Raw genomic sequence first — 24,159 nt, forward strand, 5'->3', positions numbered from 1 at the left:
AGCATGGGCTTGCCTAGAAAAGTGCAGACACACCCCCTCTCTCTCTCTAACTCTGTGTGTATTTGCTGTATAGCTGTCCCACACATTTCCTTGCTAGCCTGTCATAACCATTACTAAAATATGCTTATCTCGTGTATGCAAATAGCAGGATATTTATAAGGTTCTTTGAAATTTCCATAATTTTGCTGTAAAAAAAAAAATCTCTTTGCTTATCTCACAAAGTGTTGTAACCAGTGTTACTTTTGTTGAAATCCAAAAATCACTCAGCAAAATAAGAATAGTCTAAAACCTGACAGTTTTATATATTTTTGAAATAGAAGTGAAAGAAAGAAAGCAAACTAGGCTTTATTATTTTAAATTAGAAAGTTTAATGCTCACCAAAAAGGATATAAACTGTAAAAGTATTTTAGCAGTTCCTAGAGAAAAGGGGAGAAGTTTTAATAATAACACCGTGTGCTTCTATATCATTTTCATTAGAAAAATCTTAGAGCACTTTCAGCTTATTAAAAAAAGAAATGCCTCAGAAGACTCTTGGGAGGTACTATAGAAAAGTAAGGTAGCAAATATAAATCCACATTATGCTCCATCTTGTGATTACTTGGAACTTCCTAGCCACCTTGGGGATATACAGCTCCCTGCTACGGCTCAGGATTACAAGTCTGACCACTGTGGCATAGCTTTCCCCGGCTGTGGCAATGCAAGGGCCTTCACTGCTTCTATCTCCTCATTTCATGGGTGAGCAAACCAACGCCTGGAAGGTTTTTCCTGAGCTCAAATGCAAGGAACAGGAATGAGCAACAGGGATAGGTCAAGCACGTTGATGGTCACGGGCTCCCACCACCCCGTGTCCTGCCTCATGGGGACGTGCAAGGATCTCTGCGGAGATTCCTCGGCCACCTCCAAGGAATCTTGGCCTGTTTCTGGCTCCATGTGAGTAGGTTCCTCGCTGGGTAGAGGAACATTCCCAGACAGGCTCTGAGACATCCAGAGAGGACAGAAAAATAACCTATTAGCCTAAATATAGCAAAAGTCATAAAATGTGCAGTGGAACAACAAAAGGAGGAAGAGATGCTGTAAAGGTAGAGGATATTCCCTGGGCTGATGAAGAAAATAATATTAAAAAAAGTCTCTGGTGTTTAATTTCAGAAAATACAATAGGCTGACTGAGTGCCCAGAAGAGGAACAGCATGTTAACATATCTTAGATAAACAGGAGCCAAACTGTTAGCCTGACAGAAAAATGAGAAAGCCCATCAATGCAGTGGGGGAAAATAATAAATTAAAAAACAGATGGTTCAAAGATGTGATTGCATCTTCAGCTTCAGTGAGAGGAAAGAAGGGGAATACATATGTATTACAGACAGGCCAGGAACAAAAAAAGCTGAGAAAACACAGATGAACAGAAGAGGCAGACTCATCATAATGAAGTTAATTAAAATAGCAGGACCTCAAGTTATTTTAGGTCCCAATGGTAGAAACCCAAGAATTCCAAGACACATTCTTCCTTAATACAAAAATTTCCTATTCAATCCTTGCTCAAAAAAGGGACCTCTTCCTCTATGCACTAGATAGTGAGTCAAAGCAGATGGGAATTATTCTGAGCTTGGAGAAAACAAAGAAGCACAAATTAATGGCTTACTGGCAGAAAGGCAGTTTAAAGCACTTTGCCAAGGCACATTTTATTCCTACACTTATCTTACATACATATTTTTTTCTCTAATTCTGTTTAGATCAGAAGTGCAGAGATGTGTATAGACTGGAATGGGCATTAAAACAAGCAGACAAAAGAAAGGGGGGGAAAAAAAAGCACCCTAAAATGTATGGTGCAATGACTTAATGACTTGCTTCATATCCCTAGTATACAGAAAATAAATAGAACAACCTCGTCTTGCCAGCTTGAACTCACCCTGTAAGGTCTGTGCGGATATATGCATCCATACCTCTGCACATATACATACACGTATGTGTGTATATACATGGTCTGAGGTCTGATATGCACAAAAAAAAAACCCTGAGACTAACCCTATAACTTGGGAAACAAGAGTAGGAGGGGAGAGACAGAGAGATGGGTATAGAACATGTTCTAACCTGTCACAGTGAGACAAGGCTCATCTCAATCGCTTCACTCAGTAGGAGTGGACAAGTGTTCAAATAGAGGTGTTTTCTTACCCTCAGTTGGAAAATGTCAGTGTGCACCAGCCCACGTTGTTTTCTCTGTTTTATTAGCAGTTTTTAGCTAATAACATGACTGTGCTTGAGCACCCACCCTATTGACCGGACCTTGCTCCCTGCAATTTCTGCCTCTTCCCAAAGCTCAAGTCAGTGCTCAAATGAACCCATACTTTGTCAGTGGTAGATGTGAAAATAAAAACAACAGAGATCTTCAATACCCTCTCAGAAAATGAGCTGTGGAATTGCTTTGAACGTTGGCAGCATCATATACAGCTTTGTGTAAACTCAGAAGAGAATTATTTTGAAGGTGGTGGTAGTTGATTTTCTTAATTTATTAAGTAAAAAGTTACAGGTGCAGTCTCTTTTTTGTGTGTGTGTCAGACCTTGTACATACTCATACGTTACTCTTCCATATGAAGAAGCACCAAATGGTTGCAAGGGCTCCTCATGGCATTAGAAACCCTGGTCAGGATCCTTTTGCTATCAGAATGAGAAGGTTTGCTTCGAAAGTGGTAGGGTTTCACTCCAGCTTCCTTTGCAGCAGTACAGCTTTAATTCTTTAGCTAGGCTTTCTCTGCCCAGGACCGTACTTCAAACACTTCTGTGAGAAATTTGTAAATAGTCTAACTGCACAAATTAATCATGCATAAACAATTTAAGATATGATATCAATTCTATTTCAATCATAATTTGGCAAGATGATGGAGGTAGAAACTCAAACTGTACTTGTGATTGAATCGTGTTGATTCTTTCATAACTATTAACACTCAAGACCTCAATTTTATGTCCCTTGGGAACAGATTCTGCTTGTGCTTGGAGGATTAGAAACAGGAGATCATGAGATGTAGGTTCAGTTCTTGTTATGTGACTTTCAACTGCTTTCTTAGCTTCCTGCCACCTTATTTTTCCCTTGTGTAAAATTAAGATAATGACATTTCTTCACACGATGGCAGCTTAATGCATTTATGTCTAAAATGCTCAGGTGAAAGGTGCTATACGTTTCAGAGATTACTGTTTATTACTGCATTTTTTATTACTGCTATTTCTGAGAGTTTCACTCTCACATATGTAATAAAGGCAAAATATTATGAACGTTTTGCCTTGTTTTGAACTTAACGCCAATTTTATTCTGAATTAATTCCCTTGAATAGAATTATTCCTGAACTACATCAACTGGGGACCAGCTGCTGACCCCAAGTGTGTAAGAACTACAGATAATCATGGATGAAAAGAGACAAAAATACATTTTATCTAAGAAGTATCTACTGTGGTGATAGAGACTGAAATTAAAGTATAATCCAGAGAGAGAGAGGGGAGAGAGAGTATTCTTTAATTAAAATCAGCTACCTCAAAAGATGGATATTCTGAGGAGTGAAATTTGCACTGTGCTGAAGGCTTCCCACTTAAACCCTTGATCATGCAAGGAAAAAGAATTCTTGAGGAGCAATATTGGCATTAGTAGGTAGCCATTGCCACTGCACAAAAATGCAAAATTTGCAGAAAAATGAGTATGTGGACAATAGAACAGAAAGATGGACAAAATAAGAAGCTGCCTGAAACACAAACCCATGATTTTCTAGCAACAAATGAATAGTTTGGCCAAGAAAGAGACTAAAGGTAGAGACTTGGAGATGGAGAACGAAAAAAATTAAACCAGAAGCAGCAGAGATCAGTGAAAACAATCAGCATTTTCTGTCACGAAATATGTTAAAAAGACTGAAATCAAAGCTTCAGATATCCTGTTCAAAATGAGCCGTCATCCCGCCCAGCATCTCCATAGCAATTAATGGTCTCGGCCAAGGACAAATTATGGTTCAACCCATGGAGATTGTGTGGACCCCCAGTAAAAGGCAGCAGGTGAAAAGCATAATGTCTTCCTCACCTTCAGTGAGAAGCTGCTTCTGGCAGTGTGAGAACCGCAGAGCATGCACTTGAGGGGAGTACTTCTGACGAGCATTTCATAGTGAATCCTGTTCTGTTCTCATTTTAGCTCCCATCACAGATGGCTTCCTGTAATACAAAGAAGGCTCCTGGCAAGGCAGTTTGCTGGATAATGTTGGAATTGGATGTGATGGAAGTATTACCTCACAGAAACACCCATTCACCAGCATTTTATTTCATTGTGCTCAGCACAGTAGATTTGAGCAGCTAGTTTGCACTGGCACTGGTTCCCCTGCGTTGAGCTCACATACAAATCTCTCTTGCATGAATCTTGCCTAACAGTTGTTCGCAGCCAGGTGGTCTCTGTGAGAGGCGGTTATGTTGCAGTGAGGGAAACTGTATTCTTTTTTCCTTCCTTTTTTAAAAAAAAATGTTCTCTTGTGAAGTGGAGGAGCTGCTGCAATGGTATCAGAGGATCCCCGACTACGTCTCTGGGGACCGCGGGCAGTGTTATGGGCAGCGGCAGGTCACCCTCCCTGTGTGCTCTGGGCTCCTTATTGATGGGGAGAGGATTCACATAGCTGCCATGTCTATAAATACTTTGTAGCTTTGCTGTACACGATGCAAATGTTTTTTCTAGGACGAGCCTAAAAGCAAATTGTCTAATTTTGGCCACACAAAATTGCAGCCAGGCAGGATAGGGTATGTGGCAGGGGACTTTTTAATGCATTGTATTAAAAAAACCCCAAATGTACAAATCATGGCTGAGTCCAGGTTCCTAAAGATAGCTGTGGATTCAGGACACATTTCAGTTCAACCAGAAGGGTTGGCTAATCATTAAAATACATCATACAGGTAATCTGGTTCCTAGTCTCAGATCTTTAAAGGTATTTAAATACCCATAGTACTTAGTTTAACTGCTGAAGTGGCTTGACCAAACTTGGCATTAGTTACCAGCATCTCTTGAAAGTAAAAAAGAATTTATGGCAGTAAAACAGCGAGGCCTTCTTGGCAATATTACTTACATTGGAAATTGGTGAATCATATTGAGCTGTGAGTTACGAGTTCTCAAAGTTACAGCTCTCATAGCAGCTCTCATCACTCCTCACTTGCCCAGTTCCACCAGTCTTGCTCGCACAGATTCCATGGTCCTGTGGGGCCCCTCTGAAGACGCAGGGCTGGCTGTTTCATGAGAGAAGAGAAGTACTGAAAGTCCAGCGATGGTGGTACATGCTGGCGAGCAGTATTCACATATTAGCAGATTTCCACTCAAACTGGCAAATAGGAATGTCTATGTTAGAAATACTGTGTGAAAGCCAAGGCAACAAAAGTCAAAATGTGCATATGAGAATATGTGGTACACACAGTATATGTCACAATGTTTACCATCACTTCAAAACATGCACCCGCCCACAGTTCTTCACTAGCGGCATCCTGGAACTTCTCCAATTGGGATTTGCTATATGAAGCAAAAGTCATTTAAAATCAGCCATTATTGTACAGATCATGAGATCCACAGTACAAGATGCCATGCTCATCCCAGATGCTCATTAATAGCACTGTGTTGCAAACAAGTCCAGGACAATTGCATGGGGTTTGTATACTTTTCTGATCACTGTGTTTGCTCAGTTGGTATATAACATTTTCAAACGGGTTGGATTAAAATTTTTAGTAAATAGCTAATTCCCCAGAAACACAGTTCTGTTGCATTCTGGAACTATTGCAAATGTAGGTCAGAGTCAGTAAGTAGGTTTAGCTAATGAAAACAGGGGCAGGGGAAAGGAAGATTTTGGGGAAGGGAACTCATGTCCACCCAGCTTGCGAGAGGAAGATGTGTTGGCACCAGCTCACCCACCTTCTTTTACCGAACAGCTTGCTGCTGTATGAGGTGTAGTGACTCATCTCTGCATCATCCTAGTGCTGCGTTTTTAGCTCAGAAAGTAAACACCTGCTAAAAGCGTGGTGTGCTTGGTTGGGTTCCCTCAGTCCCTTGTGGAGCTCTTCCATGTAGTTAAGAAAACGTGATTTTACAGGGAGGTAAACTGCGTGGTCTCATGTTCAGGAGCTCACATAATTGAACAAGTCCAAAAGCCCAGTTTCTGCCACACTTTTATTTGTGAGAAAACAGCATTTACTGGTCTGATTCAGAGAAACCTACACAAGAACAACCTTGAGCTGAAATCATTTTACTGGTGAGTAGAAGCTGCGAGTCCATTGGGGAGGGCTGAGCACCAACACATATCTCCTAGCTCCCAGGGAAGGCCTTAAGAGAATTGCAGACCAGCAGTGAATCTGACCCCCCATTTCCTGCTTAGAATGAAAACACTGACAGGTTTTTTTGTTGAGCAAAGTGTTCACTCAACATCAAAGAAACATCTTTGTTTTGTGAAAAGATGCCCTCACCCCTACACACACACAAATGTACGCACTAATTTTTAGGGCTGATTTATAAACTAAAAGATCTGTAATTAGCACAATTTTACTTGTAATTATCAGGGATGAGTTGTTTGCGTTAGTGCCAATATTAGTAGCAATAGAAGTGCACTCACTCTTTTGTTTTTAATTCTTTCACTGCCTCTTTACGTTTAGTTTGAAGGTGAGATCAGTATCTGGAAACATAATGCAATTTATGCTGTTACCATTTCATGAACTTCAGCAGATCTTCTCCCAATAATGTATTATAATTATACTGATGATCAGAACTGGATTTGAAAATACACAAAGGCTGGCGTCAACTGCCACTCTGTGTCTGACCAGACCAGAAAATGAAAACAACAGTTGCTGACATCTATTGTCAGAGGAATTCCAACTGAGTTCTGCAGACAGATATGGACTGTAAAGATTAAATGGCTATTCACTTCATCTATATACCTAATTGCTGCAAATTTTGAGACTTGCATCCTAATCTCTGTTATGCTTGTTCCAACAGTACCTCTTTAAGAGAAGCTTCCCTGCTTTAAAGCCAAATGCAGTACTCCCTGCTGTGATGGATTCCTTCTTTTTCCTTCCTAATTGGAGCCATTTCATCAGATCGAATTTTGACAATGATAGTAATTGTCATCCAATTTTAAGGCAATGACAAGATCAATACGAATTCTCAGATGACAAGTATTATTACTGGGTAAGCACAAAGAAACAAAGAAAATGAAAAATCCATGTTCTAGGGATCAAAACAGTCAGAGGCACATGCTTGCCTTGATCCACGTGTGTGTGAATCCTGTTGACAACAATAGACACTGTGCATGTGGATGGATGGGGTAGAACAGATGGCCTTTGCCAGTCAAATAGCGAAGGAAAACGAGCACCCAGTGCTTTAGTACATTGCCGTTGCGGTAATGTGGGAGTCAATTAACTTACCACCAAACAGGCTTGCAGGGAAAATTACCCGCAGCCCCATCTCAGAGAATTCTGCTTCTCTTTAACATTTTGTACTCCTTCTGTTTCCTGAATGTCAGGAGTAAATACTCAAGAAAATCCCAGTTCTCTAAGGTAAATATATTCAACATATATTTATGTAGGCAGAAGTACTTGATTATTTTTATAACATTGTTTAAATGAGAAGAGCTGATTAGTTAATGGCCCAAAGAGTTCAGATAGGGTTCAAATATGGATCTAAAATGTGTTGCAGCATCTCTAGACTTTTCCCCACAATAGTGGTTTTGGGACAGATTCTGCCATGTAGGCATAACTGTTGCCAGACACTATCATTTTATTTTAGTAGATTTGCCCTTCAGCAAGACAGTTCTTCAAGGCATTTGACCCTTAGAGCTCAACTCGAGTTCCACATTTGCTACTCAATGTGCATTCAAGTTACCTCTGTAGGACCACTATACACATTCATCTTACTATTAAACCAGATCACCCCCAAAATGCAAAATCCAAGGAAAAGGACATTTTTTTTCTTGTTCAGTATTTATATTCAAAATACAGTTTAACTGAGGGAAGGGATTTTGGCAAAGTAATACATGATCGTCATACTAATTGGCAGCTGCAATGATAACAACCGTGACAAGTTTTAGCTCTGTCCACTTCAACTCAGCCAAGTCATTAAAGGTTTCCAAGCAGAGGGTTGTGTTATGAAGCCTAATATACACTAGTAGCTACAATGGTATCCCTGGATTTCTAAACGCATTTTTAACCACCCAAATGCAGGTTCAGTAGTATTTTGATCCATGGAGGAAGGTCTCAGCCAAGCTCTGAAAAGATGTTTGTTAGCCCCCAAAATATAAATAAAATATTTACAAAGAGAATAATTTACTTTTGATGTTTACTTCAGGCTATGGTTAAGCAGGCAGTGTCTGTACTAAGCAATGCAGTGACCACCTGCCACAAATGCTGTGATATTTGACAGATCCCTTTCTGCCAAGAACTATAATTCCTATTTAAATCTAAATAGAGGAGCCATGAATGCAGATTTCTCGTCACAAAGACACTGATGTTAATCCTCAGTACACGAAAATAAGAGAAGCCAGAACGTTTTATTGGATTTTATATGGAAAATAATTAAACAGTATTTCTTCTTTACTTGTTATACAGCATCCCATCAACATTCCTGCTGAATTTTTTTTTATAAAGAAAGCCAGAAAGTTTTATTAGATTTTTATGTAAGAGAAAATTAGCATTTTGTGTATTTGAACTTCCATTAGAATAACAAAAAGCAGGTAAACAGAAATGACCAAAGAATGATGAAAATAAAGAGAAAAAGGGTAAGGAAAGCATAACACTGTTCTCATACACACAGTTTTATATTCTAAGCATGCAAACAAAACAAATGTTTATGTGCATAGGGATGTATTGTTTATGTTCACATGCCAAGCAGTTTTGAAAAACTAAGCTCCCCAAAGTTAAGAAACACTAGAAGCGGATGTGCTTGCACACTCCTAAATTTGGCCTTTTTGGTTGTATACACAAGGATGTATGCTATTTTATTTCTTTTTTTCACACGCACACCATACAAAATGGTGCAGTGTAGGCAGAAAATTGGCCGGGAGAATGATGTAATCTCTGAGAGAGCTGCTTTGCAGAAGCCTGTTTCTTTTCTGCCCACAACCCAGTTTGGTATTTTGGATGTACCCAAGGAAGTTATCTTAGCATGTTTCCCAGCAGGTGGGTGCTGCCAATCTGAGGCTATAAGAGAACGTGTCGAAGTGTGCATTTAAAGTGTGCTTATTAATAGAGGGGAGGCGGGGGGCGGGGGGAGCTGTATCCAAGGTTGCATCCTCGGCATTTAAAAATGTTTCAGTTCAGCCTGTGCTGCATTATGTGATGCATGTGGATTTTCCAAACAAAAGATGTTTATGAGGAGAGTATATTTTAAGATCCTTTCCATGACTTTACAGACCCCTCTCCAAGCAGATGGCCTGACAGTTGCAAGAAAACTATTCATAAGCCAAAAGTAGCATTTAAAATTCTTTTAGAAAGACAGTTTGTTCTTCTCATACATGTACAGTTTGAGCAGGTACTAATTCTGTTCGCAGCAGCACCTTGCCCACTTCCCAGCGCATTCCAGATCTGACAGCACAAACTGCAGACGCACAGGCTGCGGGGAACGCAGGCTCCAGCAGCACCAGCAGCAATGCGCAGGACTACTGTGTCACATCAGCGCCTTGGTCCACTCTCTCCCAGGCTTCTTTCAGTACTGGTCGATGCAGACGGGACCATTAAAATTCAGACTCCACTCACTGCTAACTGGGAGTAATACTGGAGGTACAACAGTTTGTCTTATATACTCAAAATAGGCCATACCCGCAGTGAAAAAAAATGTTTATTTAGCATTTACAAGTGCATAGAAACAAGCAGGATTAGCGAAGAACTTTCCAAGGACGTGAGTATATTTAATTCCATTTTCATTCTCAGCCTTGACTGTTTCTTAGCTGTAGTTGAAGTTCATTGGGGAAAATCGCCAGCTGAAGACAAAATAACTAAACCTGAACCTCTTGACCATTACTAATTTTGTGTATTCTGGGAGAAATCTATGGGCAATGACTTCACACAGCTGCATTTGCTGACCCTTTTAATTGCCTTCTACAGAACCTCCTACTTGAAGGAAGCGAGTGCTCCCATATCACGCACTTGATAAATAAATAATGCTGTCCCTCTGGAGACAAAAATTCCATCTCTAACCAATCTAAGCACAAGGACAAGGACTAACCGTCCTTACAGTTTGGGGGGATTGTTGTTGGTTTTTTCTCCTTCACCTAGGTAACTGAGGCTTATTATTTGTAACGTTTAATATATTTAGAGATATTTCTGAAAAATTTGCCTAATATCCTGCAGCAATGAGTTGCAGTGTTGATTATATGCTGCACAAATGTTCTCAGAATATTTCTTTCACCTTTCCTTGTGTATTTGTTCTTGAGAGAAAACAGAATAAATAGTCCCTTCTCTCTGCTTCTGTTATATCATCCTTTACTCTTGTGTTTTGCAAACTAAACAATGCTAGTCTTTTTAATCACATTTTAGATGGAAGCTTCTTTCCTCAAGTGTTTAATCATTTTTGCTGCACTTTTTTTACTGCAGAAGTACATACGTATGAATATATGCACCCCTGGAGCAATCAAAACGTCTACTCAGAACAGGTTTTAAGGCTTAACAGAGGGTTTGCTCTTTGCTCCCAAAATAACCCCTGTTCATCTCATTTTAAATTCACGTCGAGAAACAGGGTTCCCAGGTGCAGGTGCTGAGATGTGCAAGTTTAAAAGTGAGGAACAGGACAGAAAGGGCAGGAAGACTTCATCTCACGTTCAGCAATGCGGTCACCATGCCAGTCCCGACTCACTGCAGAAATGAAGCCAGACTGGTGTGAGGTAAGAAATTGCTTCTTCTCTGTGAGGATGAGCTCTCTTAAGCTTATACGTTTCAGACATGACAATTCGTAGATGATGCTCTGTTTCATCTTCCTGGGGCTCACCTTGACTCCAGTCTGCCTTTGTCCTTCACTCACTCTTTGCAGCCCTTCAATCTCTCTTTGAACAGTGATAGTAAGTTCAGATCTGGTACTACAGCGCTGCTCAGTCCAAAAAGGAACATGAAGGAGAAACGAGAAGCTGGTGAAAAGCCTTCGGGAGAAGCATGCTCTCCGGGTGGGACCAGCGTCCTCATGGAGGTACAGTTAAGGGAGCTGTTACTTCTCTTTTGACCACCTTTTGTTTTCTGTCCTACAGAAGATTTTCTCTCACTGCTTTCTGGATAGAGAATGCTGTGTGTATTTTAAAGGCCGAAGCTTTTGCTGAGTGAAACAAGCATGCACTTCATCAAGGGGAATAGTGTGGGTGTACTTAGATTAGCTGAAGACCAGGCCCAAAATTGTTCTGCGTAGGCTTCCCTTAATCTAATTTTAGCCTTCTGAAGCTTGATCATCTAGTCCAAGCTTATTGTTTAATCTTCTCCTGCAGTCAACAGAGAGGAATCAATTCATTCCATCATAAAGTAGAGATCTGAGATAGAGAGGGATGGCTTCCTGCCCTGAAAGTACTTCCCCTTCCTTTGGCATGGAATTGTCTAGGTCATGAGCTGGGTGTTTCCTTTCGTAGGCTGTAGATCTGCCTAACTAAAAAGATCCCAAAATACTTGCTCACAGATCCTACTCCTTGGGACAGTTTAGTTGCTGATCTTGGTACAAGCACTGGAGAGCTCCGAGATACAGGAGGTTCTTAGAGACTCAAACTGCCTTACAACAGTGGCTGGAAAGGGTAATTATGTGAAATGCTGTTACAGACCTATTGCAAATCACACGGCATCAGTCAGCAGTTAGATTTATATTTAGAGTGTTGATATACGGTTACTAAGTAAACTTCGCAATATTCAAATTGCTTAGGGAAAGGAGGAGAGGGGTTTTCTCCCCACCTTCATCCAGTTACAGCCCCTCTCTCTGAACCTCTTCTTAAATAAACTTAAAGCACTGCACTATCCTTTCAGTTTTAAAATCAAATCAAATATATCTTGCCCTTGGAAAGTTCTTTGTTAATCCTGTTTGTATTTTTTTTAAATGCTATGCAAACATTTTCATTGTGGATTAAGGTGCTGTTTCAAGGCAGTCGAGATTTTAAGATTCTTGTTAATTTGGAGAGACTTCTGATACTATTCCAGTTCTTTGTGAAACTAATTTCATTCAATGCCCTTTTTGAGGCTTTGCACTAGAATGCTAAATGAATACTATCAAAGGCCATATTAAAGAGGATTGTATATAGTTGACCGGGGTTCATACCACAGACTAGTTTTAGATAGTGTCTTACATTGAAAATGTGGTTCTTCAATTATACATCCTATTGCAAAAATAAAATTACCTTGAATGCTTGGTCTAGTAGGCTTATTACTTCGAATACAATAGTAAATGGTCAAATTCTTCCTTACAGTAAAGCATATCTGATTAAAAAATGAAAGAGAGAGAAATGTGAGAGGCAAAGTCGGTCAGAAGAGGCTTAAGATCAGTAAAAGGACAGTTTATAAAAAGATTCTCCATTTGAGTAGCCCAAATAATCCCAGGAATGTCTGAATGCTTTGAGTAGGAGTGTCTAAAGTGCCTAATGTTGTGCTACCTGATTTGGGACACTGTGAAGAGAGGTCAAAGGGCCAAAGCGAATATGCAGAAGCTCTTAAACACATCCGTGCTATTCACAGATAGTAGTCAGTGATTTGCAAATATATCTTCTTAGAAAAACTTAACATCTTTGAGATCACAATCATAAAAATAATTGACACAATTAGGGAACGAAAGCTGTGTTTGGTGTGATTGCAGCAATTCTCATTTATTACATTTCTAAGTGTTTTCTTGTCTGCTTTCCTAAGTCATGAGGTACATCTGATTTATTTGGAGAATAATAGTGATTTGCAGTCCTCCTCTGTTCTTTTCTTATAATGTTCTGTGCAGATGTTTTAGATGTGACTTCTTTGTACTAGAGTCCGACCCTGTGACATCACTGAGGACACACCAGGCCTTGGCCAGACAGCTCTAGCTGGCGATGCTGGCAGCTTGGTCTTGGCGTCTATTGAATAGAGTGCCTACTGCTGCTGAATATACACACAACCTCAAGGCTACCTACTGTGGTGTTTCTAAACAGACTGCTTTTCTAATTCCAGGATTACAGTGCTTAAAGGCACGTAAGGATGATGAACAAGTGGAAAGGATCTTATGTCCTTACATCCACAGGGAGTTTTGTGCCTCTGTCCTGTTGGCATTAGTCATGTAAGCCTCTCATTCATTTACCTTGGGAAGACCGATTTGCTCAGCCTTTGGTGTTTTCGTCTGGTTTTGATGTGCTAGCTGAACTAACTCAATAATTGCTTATGTGTATGAGAATTAATTATAAATTTTAACTATATAAAGCAATCAAGCGGACTCATGCTTCATTAGTAGCATGATCAGTTAGCCACTGCGATGCTAACTGACTTAATTTGCACTGCAGATACTATAGCAAGAAGGCAGTGGACATTTGTAGAACATAGGATAAAGAATTTCACCAACTCCTTACATTAAATTCACAATATCCTCCTCTCACTCAGGTAGCTTATGATGAGAGGACATAGCATAAGACTAAGCACTGTGTTCCCTGCTGAAAACTTGTGTTATGACCAAAAAAATCTGTTGGTTTACTTTACCAGAGAAAGCAAGCAAGCTACTGCTTTGGTCTAGCTGTGGTCTAGCTCGCTGGGCATGGACATGCACCTTAAGACTCTTGTGCTCTCACTTTCTTCGGACCGATAGCAAAATATTCCAAGAGTTATTCATCAAAGCTGTAACACAAGAGTGAAGAGGTTATTTTCTTCTTTTAACCACTCTCTACCTTATCTTATTTGTAAAATAAAAAATTACTCTTGGGAATATACAAAGCACTTTGAGACCCTGAACCACTACCTGCAGAAAGGAATCATTTTGTTTTCAAAAAAAAAAGCCCTGAAAAGAAACATTTCTATACTGTATGCATTGGTAAGAAGGATTAGACAGGCTGTAATCTCGGTCAGTCTGACTTCTACAATTATGGAAAATTACAAAGATTGATGTTACTTGCAATTTATCTTATTGCACAAACTTGTACAGGATGAATCTGCTCTTTTGAAATACATATTTTGCTAAAACTAGCACATATATGAAGTGATTTCTTTTTCTTTCTTATCCCCATCAGATTGATAATAGTCTGGATAGGAAAGTGCCAAAAAACACAAAAAGAAAAAGTTGGAGCAATTCACATTGTCATGGCAATATCCTAGATTTTTCAAGAAGTTCGGTTCTGTTTAGCTAGTCACTTTAATTTCCTTTGCTAACTTGTCTCCATTCTCTGCCATAATGATAATTCTTTATATGACTGTCAGCCCTTTGCATTGTGACAGCTTAAATTAATGTTTTGATATTTCTCTCTTTGTAAGAATACAACAAAGAAGACAACTGCCAAGGATAGGACAGAAACTGTATGAATGTAAAACAGACATTGTGCACCAATAAAGCCAGAAGGAATAATTTTCATTTTATTGCCTGTTAATAAGCTTTTGCAACAACTAATCCTGAACAGTTTGAGCTCCACGGGCTAGTGCTGCCCTTCTGCTTCGTCTGGATTGTGGCAAACTTCTTACTGGGGACCTTGGACACTTCTGGGAATACTTCAGCTTGTTTGGGTCAAGGATGTTTAATACCTAAAGGAAGCTGATTCACCTCTAGTGCTAGGCTAACTGTGTATGTAAGCTGTGGTGGATTAGCTTGTTTTACAATCATAATCATAGTAACAGTTGTTCACAGCTGAAACCCTTTGCAAACTAATATACGTTGATCCCGTTGCCAAAAGTTCAGAGGATCAATAGTAAGAATTCCAAAAGGAAACTGCAGGAGGAGGAGGAAGGATTTGAGTTTGCACTTACAAAAGAAAGGGTAGAAAGGAATTGCTTTAAGATTTTGTTGAGATTCACACCAATCCTTATCTAAGGTTCAAGGCCTTTAGCAGCATCATTCTTGTTCTTAACGTATGCTTTGAAAATCCCTAATACATCTGGCATTGCCTTAAATGAAGCTTGACTTCAATGAGGATAGTGTTTTTCCAGTGTTCTTTAAAAAATCCTTTTCAAAAGATCTGAGATATTCAGATACAGTTTAATGTTTTGGTATAGCTGAGGATTTCATTACTACTTACTCTCATTTTCTGTCTGTTTTTCCTCTCACACATTCCTTCAGGACCTGGCCTCACCTGAGAGACGAGGAATTTAAATGAAAGTAGAACAAAAAAAATCAATTAATCTATTCTTTGTGGCAGAAGCCACCAGATGATGCTGTTACTCTTACAGCTTCTTAGCATGTGAGCAAGATTTCAGTTTTTGAAGGAATGCTGCATTGTTATTAGTTTAGTTTTACTGTAATCCTCTGAGAGAAGCTAGCAGCAGAGTGTGTTTTCTGCTTTATTCTCTGTATTAGGATGCAGTTCGTAGGACAAATTACTTTCCTTGGAGTTAAATGTCAGTGCCCAGCTGTAAAGTACTTCTGGAAGCGGTAGGAACTTCTGTGATGACTGCAGGTGCCACTGTCACAGGGTGGAGAAAAAAAAAAAGGCATAAGGAAAATGTGTTCCCCTTGGGAGAAAGTCCACATTACTTTCTGTTCTATCAACAGGTTGATACCAAACCCCCAATTCTGTCATTATACAGAAAGGAGTGATAGTTGTCTAAGGCAGAAGACACTGGAGAAGCGAAGGACACTTGCTGCCATGCATGTGCTGGGCTACATAACGAGAGCCATAATGAGAGCACTGTTTGGATCACAAACCATCCTTTTGACCTGGACTTCTCCCTCTTTAACAGAGTGCTGGTCCCGGAGAGCTTCAAAGAACAGATCAAAAGTGTGAGGCATACTATTTATCATAATGGACCACAAGTGCTGAAAGCTAGGGATGAAAAATTTAACATTAGATTTGTCAAAGATTTCACTGCTGATGGGATCATTTTAGCAGAAATGACCAATGATGGTGCTTATCCATCAAATTGAAGGTTTAATATAAAAAATAAATAACACAGGAGATAAGGCTTTTAGTGGATGATTCATTTATGCATTCTAATTAAAAACTTTGATTGTTTAAATGCAAATGAAGCAAACACAGAAATGCCAGTGCATTGCATCAGCGTGCTTAAACTCCCAGCAGCAGCAGAGATTTGGTTCAGTCAGGTATAATGATGATAGGATCCTGTGTGAAACAGATGAGAAAGCTTTACTGTATCTGCAGAAGATATTGCCATGGTCTGTTCCTTACTCCGCTACCAGCTGAAATAACCCCACAGCAACCATCTGAACCATCTGAAGAAAATGAGAGCTCATGCCTCAGCCAAGCTGTTACTGGACAGCGATCTGTTAAACTAGAAAGTTTTACTGAAGGGCATATGTCAGCATTAAAATGTCTCCAGATCTGAACAAGGCAAGATTAAACTATTCTGCTTATATTAGGAGGAGTGGCATGCATATACCTGAAATTATCTTTGCCCTGGAACTTCTAAGCTTGACTGCCATTTTATGTAAAATATGTTCTGTTTACTTTTTATAGGTCTTACAAGAAAGAATAATCAAGCAGGTACAGAAATCAAGCAAGCACGTTACAGAGGAAGTGCATCCAGGCTTTGCTAAGCCAATTAAGCAATCAGATCAAGGTCACAGCTGAGATGGACTCAATAGATCAATGAGATTGAATGGCTAAAATTAATACAGTAGGAAATTAAATCAAAAGGATAAAATTGAGACCAAGTTTGTTTTGTCACTCTTGGCGCTAGCATATTTAAGGGAAAAGCTGTATTCTTTTCGGTTTAAAGCCACTATTCAGCTCATACAGTATGCATCTAGCTAGCAAAAGACACAAGTGCTGGAAGGATGCTTATGTCCATCAGCAAGATCTGCACTGCTCCTTCTCTATAGAGACCCTCTAACGCAAAGGGTAATCCTGACCTGCTTCATTTAAGGAGGAGGTACAACAACCACAACACCGTCAGCAGCTCTGATTCATTATTTTCTTCCTTAAATCTCACTGTTGTAACAAGTTATTAGCTTGCTGTTCTGATCTTCCCTTTCTAGCACAGAGAAAAACCTTTCCATAGAAGTGACACAGATGACAGCCAAATCAAGCAGTAACAGCTTTGGGGGAAAAAAATAATAAATCCAGAAGAATCTTCCTAATTATACACAAGATTTACCGAGTTTAGTGTTTACTTTTAGGGACCTGTATGTAGTGCTGTTTCTCCATTATAAAGTGCAAATATGCAAGTGTGTGTTTGAGATAAGGCAGTATCATCCTGGTATAATGAAAAGGAAATGAAAAGCATGAGTTCAAAATGCTTTATATTTCGGGATCCTTCACTTATGGTGTTGACAGCAGCTATAACAAATTTTCAGGTTGAACACAACTTACAATTCAAGTTGAATATCTCAGTGGCAGTAACAAGTCTTTCACCTCTTTTCCTATGAATTGTACAGCCGCAAGAGGGAAAAGCTTTGTCCAGAAGCTGTCCATGCTGGCTGGAAATGAATGTGCTGCTACTCATCAAGATCTTTACTCCTCTAAGAGTCCTACTCATAGTGATTAGGACCTGACCTTGTTATAGATGACGTTGCCTAGCGGAAGGGTCTTGGGCCATGTGGCCACCAAGGTTAGCGCTCACTGTGATGCAATATGTGCTAGGCTAATAGCAGGCTGCTTCTCAAAAAAAAAAAAGAGGTAAGGAGGGCAGGGTGTGGACAGTCCAGTAAAATACTTAAAAAATCAATTCTTTCTTCATGAGTTCTTTCATGGCAGTTACTTCCTCACCCTACCTAGGGCAACTAATGCAGGTGAATTCATACTCTCCCCCAAAGAAAAATACTTTTAGTTTTCCATCAGGCTGAATTTCACTTGTAATTAGAGTTTTTATAGGTCTAGTTCAAAGTAATTGCGAGGAACTTTTATTCTAAAGGAGCAGGTTTTCCTTCAAACACAGGCTGGGTGACCCTGAGTTCAGGGAACTGGGCTGCAAGGACTGATTCTGTTATCCAGCTTGGGCTGGAGAGAAGCCCTGCGTGGGGGGCACATGGAGTCTCTCCTCCCCTCACCACATGCCTCATCGGCTGGGAATAATTATCCACTGGCCAGGTCACACCGGCAATCTGTCCCAGAAACACTACACTAGTTGATGGAAACTAAGCACTGGGATATTGACTGGAGATGGGAGAGGGAGAGAAAAAGAAGTTTTCTTGCTGGTTGGCTTGCACATCCCACGGACTTATAAAGCCCAAAACCTGGTGGCTGCCTGTCTGTGCTACAGCTTGGTGCAGAGAGTGCCAGTGGCTGCTGAGGCAACTTGTGTGAGCAACTCTTCCTCAGCATGAGGGGCAGGCTGCGGAGCCAGGCCTTCTGTTTGGGCAAAACCCAACAACACCGCTGAATCAAAGGCATAATTGAGGTTTTGGCAAAATTGCAACACAGCTGCCCAAGGTCATCTCCAGTGAAAGTAGCCGAGGAGGTTTACACAGAAGATGCTAATTGGATTTTCCTTTTCTTTTTAGAAAGGTTCAGAGCTATCGGATCTCACCCCACTACAAGCTGCATGAATATGTCCAATGATATTGTGAGCTGATTATTGTTCATTCTTAATGGCTTTCCATCGCCGTAACAACGGTATTAGCATTAATATCGTGCCCAGGGCTCTGAATATGGATACTAATGGAACTCAATCGGCTCTTAAAGAACAAAGGATCCCTTTTAGATGGCACCCTGTGACAGTCAGAGGATTGGATTAGCAACTTGTCAATCCTCCGGTTTGCAGCTTTTTTTTGATGCTCTCTTGAATAGTTGGATAGTATGTAGAATTCCATTATCTGAAAAATTAATACAAAACATTAAGTGAAAGCCATGCACTATTCCCTCCTGACCTGATTATTCTAGATTATTTAAGTAAGTAGCCAGCATGCACCCTAATTTAAGTACTGAATTTCTACAATACAAAATGCTATCTTTTCTCATAAAAGAAGCCAACGGAAGAGCAAGCTCAATTGCCAATTATTCTTCTTCCATGAAATCTCTTCTATCCCCTTCAGGATAGGTTTGGGTAAAAATATAACTGAGGTGGATAAGGAAGCTTAAAAAAAGATGTAAATGAAAAATGTTATGTGTTGGCATCTGATTGATCCATTTGAAAGGAAGAGAAGGAGAACTTGACGAGATGGTAAGGAGCTCATAGTTTGTTTCGAAGGAACCCAGCATTTTTAACCTGTGCAGGGTGCTGAGCTATAATTAAGAATGGCAAGTCAGTGAAAAATCTATTTAAACTCCTGACAGCTTCTCTAGATTAGCATTTTTGACATCTGCGTTCACTCTGGCAAATCACTAATGTGATTTTTTTCAAAATTATATTTTTATTAGCTTCTTGCATATAATAACAAAGTAAGAATGATGTTACAGCCTGGACAGGTCTTTAACTCGAAAGCTCAGTACTTACAATGTGCTTAATTAGCTGCCTGATTATTGTTTTATTCTGAAAGAAGTTTTGTAAATGTGTTTTCATCTATAAAGCATCTTTAAAGTGAAAGCAACTGTTTGATTCTGTTAGTTGGTGAAAACTATAGCAAACGCTGGATAACAAAGCACTGTGATTAATTGATGTCAAGATACTCATCTCTGCTTTTCTTCTTATTTTTTTCTGAGATGGTTGAAGTACTGAATAACAAAACAAATATTTGGGTAAACTTTGAATTATATAAGCCTTTCCCGTTATTCTTTAAGGGAAGAATATATCCTCAGCCTGTTAACTCAGGTATAGGTATAATATTTTTAAAAAACATCAGTCTTCCTCAAACTGTGCACGACTTGCAATAACACTTAAGTCAGATGCACTGTGAATGTGTTAGTTTTAATTTGATAGCAAAGAAATACCATCATTAATTAGAATGCTTTCAGATTAGTGTTTGTCTTGCATAATTCAACATTTGCCAAAGTTCAGGAAAGATACGCACTAAGTAGAAATTATTACTTTGATAATGCTGCTACATTTCCCTTCCTTATTTTTAATATGGCTTTTTAATTTGGGTAATGAGTATATATCACTAATCATTTTGAAAGCCTATTACCAACACCAACCAATCCGTCAACTTGAGTTAATAATTTACTTTATTATAAAAATTGGAACTGGACACAGCTGTGGAGGACTGAAGGAAAAGGAAAAAAGCCTCCTTAGCAGATAACCTATTTTCCTCTGTGCACAAAATACCCCTTGTTCTGTTGGGACTTGTTTCCCCACTGCTGGAACTCCATCGGTAGCCATTAAGCTGCTACTCGAGACACATTCCACTGCAGGGCATTTGGAAATTAAATGCTCAAGGAATTAGAAGAAGACGGTCTTCTCCCATACTTAATTTTCCTGTGTATTATTAGTAGCTGCCTCTGCACTGCTAATGCCCTTCTCCCACTGTGTAGGCATGAGCTGTCAAGGTCATTTATTTCTGAACATGTTTACTGGAAAAATGCAGTTGCATCTGAATGATTGTTTTGGGAAAAATAAAGATCTTTGGATGAGTCATAAGTGAAGAAAAAAAGGTAATTTGAGAAGATTTCAGTAAGAGAAGAAATTGATAAAGAATATGGAAATGCATTCTAATTAGAATGAAAAGTTTGAAGACTGCACCCTGTAGTGAAATTAGTGTCTGTAGCAGACAATGCTCCTCATTAACAAATCGGGACCTCACTTTTATTACACTTAAACCAAGATTCTTCACTGTGTCCTACCGCTTAAAAACATGCATCAGTGACCACAGCACTTGCGCCTGTGGTTCTTCTTAACCCTCTGCATTCATGAACAGATAGAAACTTCTAAAGAAGCGCCAGTCAGATGAGGGATGCTACAGAGATGTGGAGTGTATTATGCTGAGAGTGACTCTTCCTTTGAACGATGGAAGAATAATAAGGGCCCTGCCTATTGGACCATGTTAAACTGCAGTGTTTATTTATTTTTAGTACAGTTTTATCTGGTGACAATGCAGTCATTATAGCCTTTTGTTGTTAAGGTGTGTGTAGATTTCTGTTTGAAAACCTTAACATAAGAAAGGCATGAGGAGTCAAGCTTTTGAAAGCAACCCCCTCCAAACATACATAACTCCAGTTCCCCAGAAGTTTTTTGTATTTTCACACCACTGCTGGTCACTATGTGGGAAGGAGAGAAAGCAAAGCAAAGAAAATAATGAAATGAGAAAATATTCAAAGAAATATAAATTAGAAGCCTTATATTTGATATTATCTAGCTTTGACATTAATGCTTGTCTGCAGCTGAGCTATCACTGGCCTTTGTAAGAATCATTGTCTCATTCTTCCCCACAGCTTCTGCATCCCGCACTCCCCTTGTGGTCCGAATCCAGGAGATGGCTCAGCCTCAGGAAGGGCAACAACAAGCCTCAGGAAATGGAGAACTGCTCACAGAAAATCCTGAAAGCCGAGGTGAGCGCAAAACTAAATATAGACTAAACTCGACATGTTCTTAGTCAATGAAATACTTTTTCAGGTTTCCCAGTGGAAAATGCCACCAAAAATCAACTACTTGCACACAAAGAGTTTAACAGATTTCCATTTTCTGATGGAAAAGGGTTTCCCTGAAATATGGTGAGGGGCATTTTGTTGCTACACACAGCCCGCGTGCTTAGAAAGCAGAAGCCACATCTCCAGCAGCTGAACCAGCCCCATCCGTCCCAGCGGCTGCTCCTGCCCCTCAGCTCTCCGGCCCATCCCTGCACCGCTGCTGGGCTGTGTTAGCCAGCACCAGGGTGGACTGGCTGCGCTGTGCCTGGCCTCGCTGTGCCAGAAGCCTTGAGCTGCTCTGCCAAGAGCTTTGTCTGCACTTTCCCCCGGCAGTTCATCATGTAGCTCCACACCGCAACAGTGATGCTGGGTACCCAGGTTGATCCTCGCCCTTGGCTCCCAACGCTCCATGGCTAAAGCCCTGGGGTGTCTCACACCAGCTTCCTTCCCTCCAGAGACCAAGCGGCATCACCTGAAAAATGCTGCCAGATGTGTGGCAACCCCGGCAGATGCTGCTTTGATCAGGGAGGTGCGCTGGAGGTGGCTGCTGCTGGCCCCGCCGTGCTGGTGCGAGCTTTCTGCAGAGCTCTCATGCTGGCAGGAAGCTTGATTTCCCCAAAGCACCTGTGTTTCAACCCACCTGCAGCTTGCAGCGAGCACAACATGTCTCTAACAGAGATAAAACCTGACTAGCATATCAAGAGAAGGCTACTTTTATTTACTTCTTTAGTTTTGCGAAAGAAAAGCGAGGTGAGGGTGTAGATAAAGGTAATAAACAACTCCAAGCTCCGGTAGCGTTTGAAATGATTCTGCTGTCTATGGTTTCTTTTGGCTACAAGTAATTCTGTGTCTGTTAAATAGCCTGTAGGGTCTTCCTACTGATAGGACCGAATCCCAGCGCAGAGCCAAAGCCACAGGCAGGAGGATGACAAACACGAGGCACACCAGGTACAAGCCAGACATCCATCTTAAATTCACTTGACTCATCTGCTGTTTTATGGGCCTTGTTCTCCTTGCTTGCACACTTGTATTCCACTGGTGCCTGTATAGCAACTTCAGTGAAGTCCTCCTGTGTAAGAGCACTTCAGACCCTCCAGACACAGAACAGAAAGGCTTTTTATGCCGCGGCAGAGCCTGGCTCCGTATACACCTCCCTGCAACCCCCTCAGCCTCACAGCTCTAAGGTTTTTTTTCTCCACTCTCCAGCATTCTTGCTGTGCAGCACTGTTATGCCACTTGGGTAAATTTTTTTTTATTAAAAAAATAGTTATTTTCATTGCCTACTTCGTCAAGAGTGCTGCAAGAACCTACCTTTGCTGAAGTGCTTTGGGATCACCACCACCACCAAAGCAGCACTGGCTGGCGACACACACGTGGGCAGGGGTTGGGAAGCACGCCGGCACGGGGGGATGCTGGAGAGCTGCGGCTAATTACAGTCAAAAATCATAACTTTAGACAATTCTAATGTTTGCAGCTGGAAAGACTTAAAAGCTATTTGCTTCTAATCTCCCTCTGACAATCAATGAATTGAACAGTAAATGTTATTAGTCTAATTTACTGTTCATCAAGAGTAAGAAATGAATAGAATAATTTACTATTCATACATCCAACTGTGTGACATGTGTACAGATCAGTTTGAAAGAAAAAGCAACATTAGTGTTCCAATTCTCCTCCCATACCTTTTTTTTTATTCCAATTAAACTCCTTTCTCATCCATAAAGCTGCTCTGGCTTTGCCCCAGTGACAGAATGACCACATCTGCTTGGGTACATATCTGCATATCTACATAGAGTAATTTCCTGCCTACCTAACTGTATCAGTATTTTCTACTGGAGGAAGCAGTCATAATCCGTATGACTATAAAGGAAACGCCTGCTAATTCTCACTATTGTCTGTAGGAAACATTGGGTACCTCCCATGAGGATGCTACAGTTGTGTCGCATCTTTAGCACCTCATCTTTCTGCTGTGGTTATCCTGGTTATTTAGGAGTTTCTAACACACAAGGAATAAATTTGGTTAATTGCCCCTTCTAGGCCAAAACTGGGATGCTGTTAGGCATTTAGAAATGTGCATTTCTTATAAAACCCAGCAATATTCATGTGTGGGAAGAATAAAAAAAAACCAAAACAACAGACCTGCAGCCTCTCTGGTCAAATGTTCTCTGAATATTTTAGATACTAAAGAGAGAATATGAGAGCATACCAATCACCTTCTGGATGCAGCAGACCTGAACACAAGGGAAGCACATTGAAAAGCCTAGTCTAAAATGACTGGAACTGAGGTTCTCAGTGGGGTTCATGTTACCTGCTGGCATGGATGCCCTTCCCACCCTCAGTGATGATTTTTAAGGTCAGAACTCTGAGCTTCCTGGCTATGGTAAGAGCTATGGCAGTCCTGGTGACCTTATCTCCCAAACCAGGACAGGACCAATATCCTCTCTATTAATTCTCCTTGGCTAAATTAATTTCTTCTGCAAGTTGCTCCAAACAGCAGCATTTTTTTAGTTCAGAGGAAATAGCTGGTAAGTGCACACAGACAAACTCTCACTTCAGCTATATAGTCTTTCTAGTACCTCAAGAGATCCCACAGTTTTTGTTTTGATAAACAAGAT

General features: G+C 40.3%; 1 long non-coding RNA gene across 2 annotated transcripts in view; it reads right to left on the reverse strand.

The window, feature by feature from the left end:
* Nucleotides 1-24,159, reverse strand: part of LOC128853176 (uncharacterized) — a 71,875-nt gene that overhangs the window by 29,266 nt on the left and 18,450 nt on the right. For both annotated transcript variants that reach the window (XR_008451503.1, XR_008451502.1), the window contains exons 2-3: nt 5,078-5,234; nt 4,054-4,181 (exon numbers count right to left, since the gene is read on the reverse strand). This is a non-coding gene — a long non-coding RNA (uncharacterized LOC128853176). The remainder of the gene's footprint in view (nt 1-4,053; nt 4,182-5,077; nt 5,235-24,159) is intronic.

The sequence above is a fragment of the Cuculus canorus genome, chromosome 10, assembly GCF_017976375.1.
Source record: "Cuculus canorus isolate bCucCan1 chromosome 10, bCucCan1.pri, whole genome shotgun sequence".
NCBI lineage: Eukaryota > Metazoa > Chordata > Aves > Cuculiformes > Cuculidae > Cuculus > Cuculus canorus.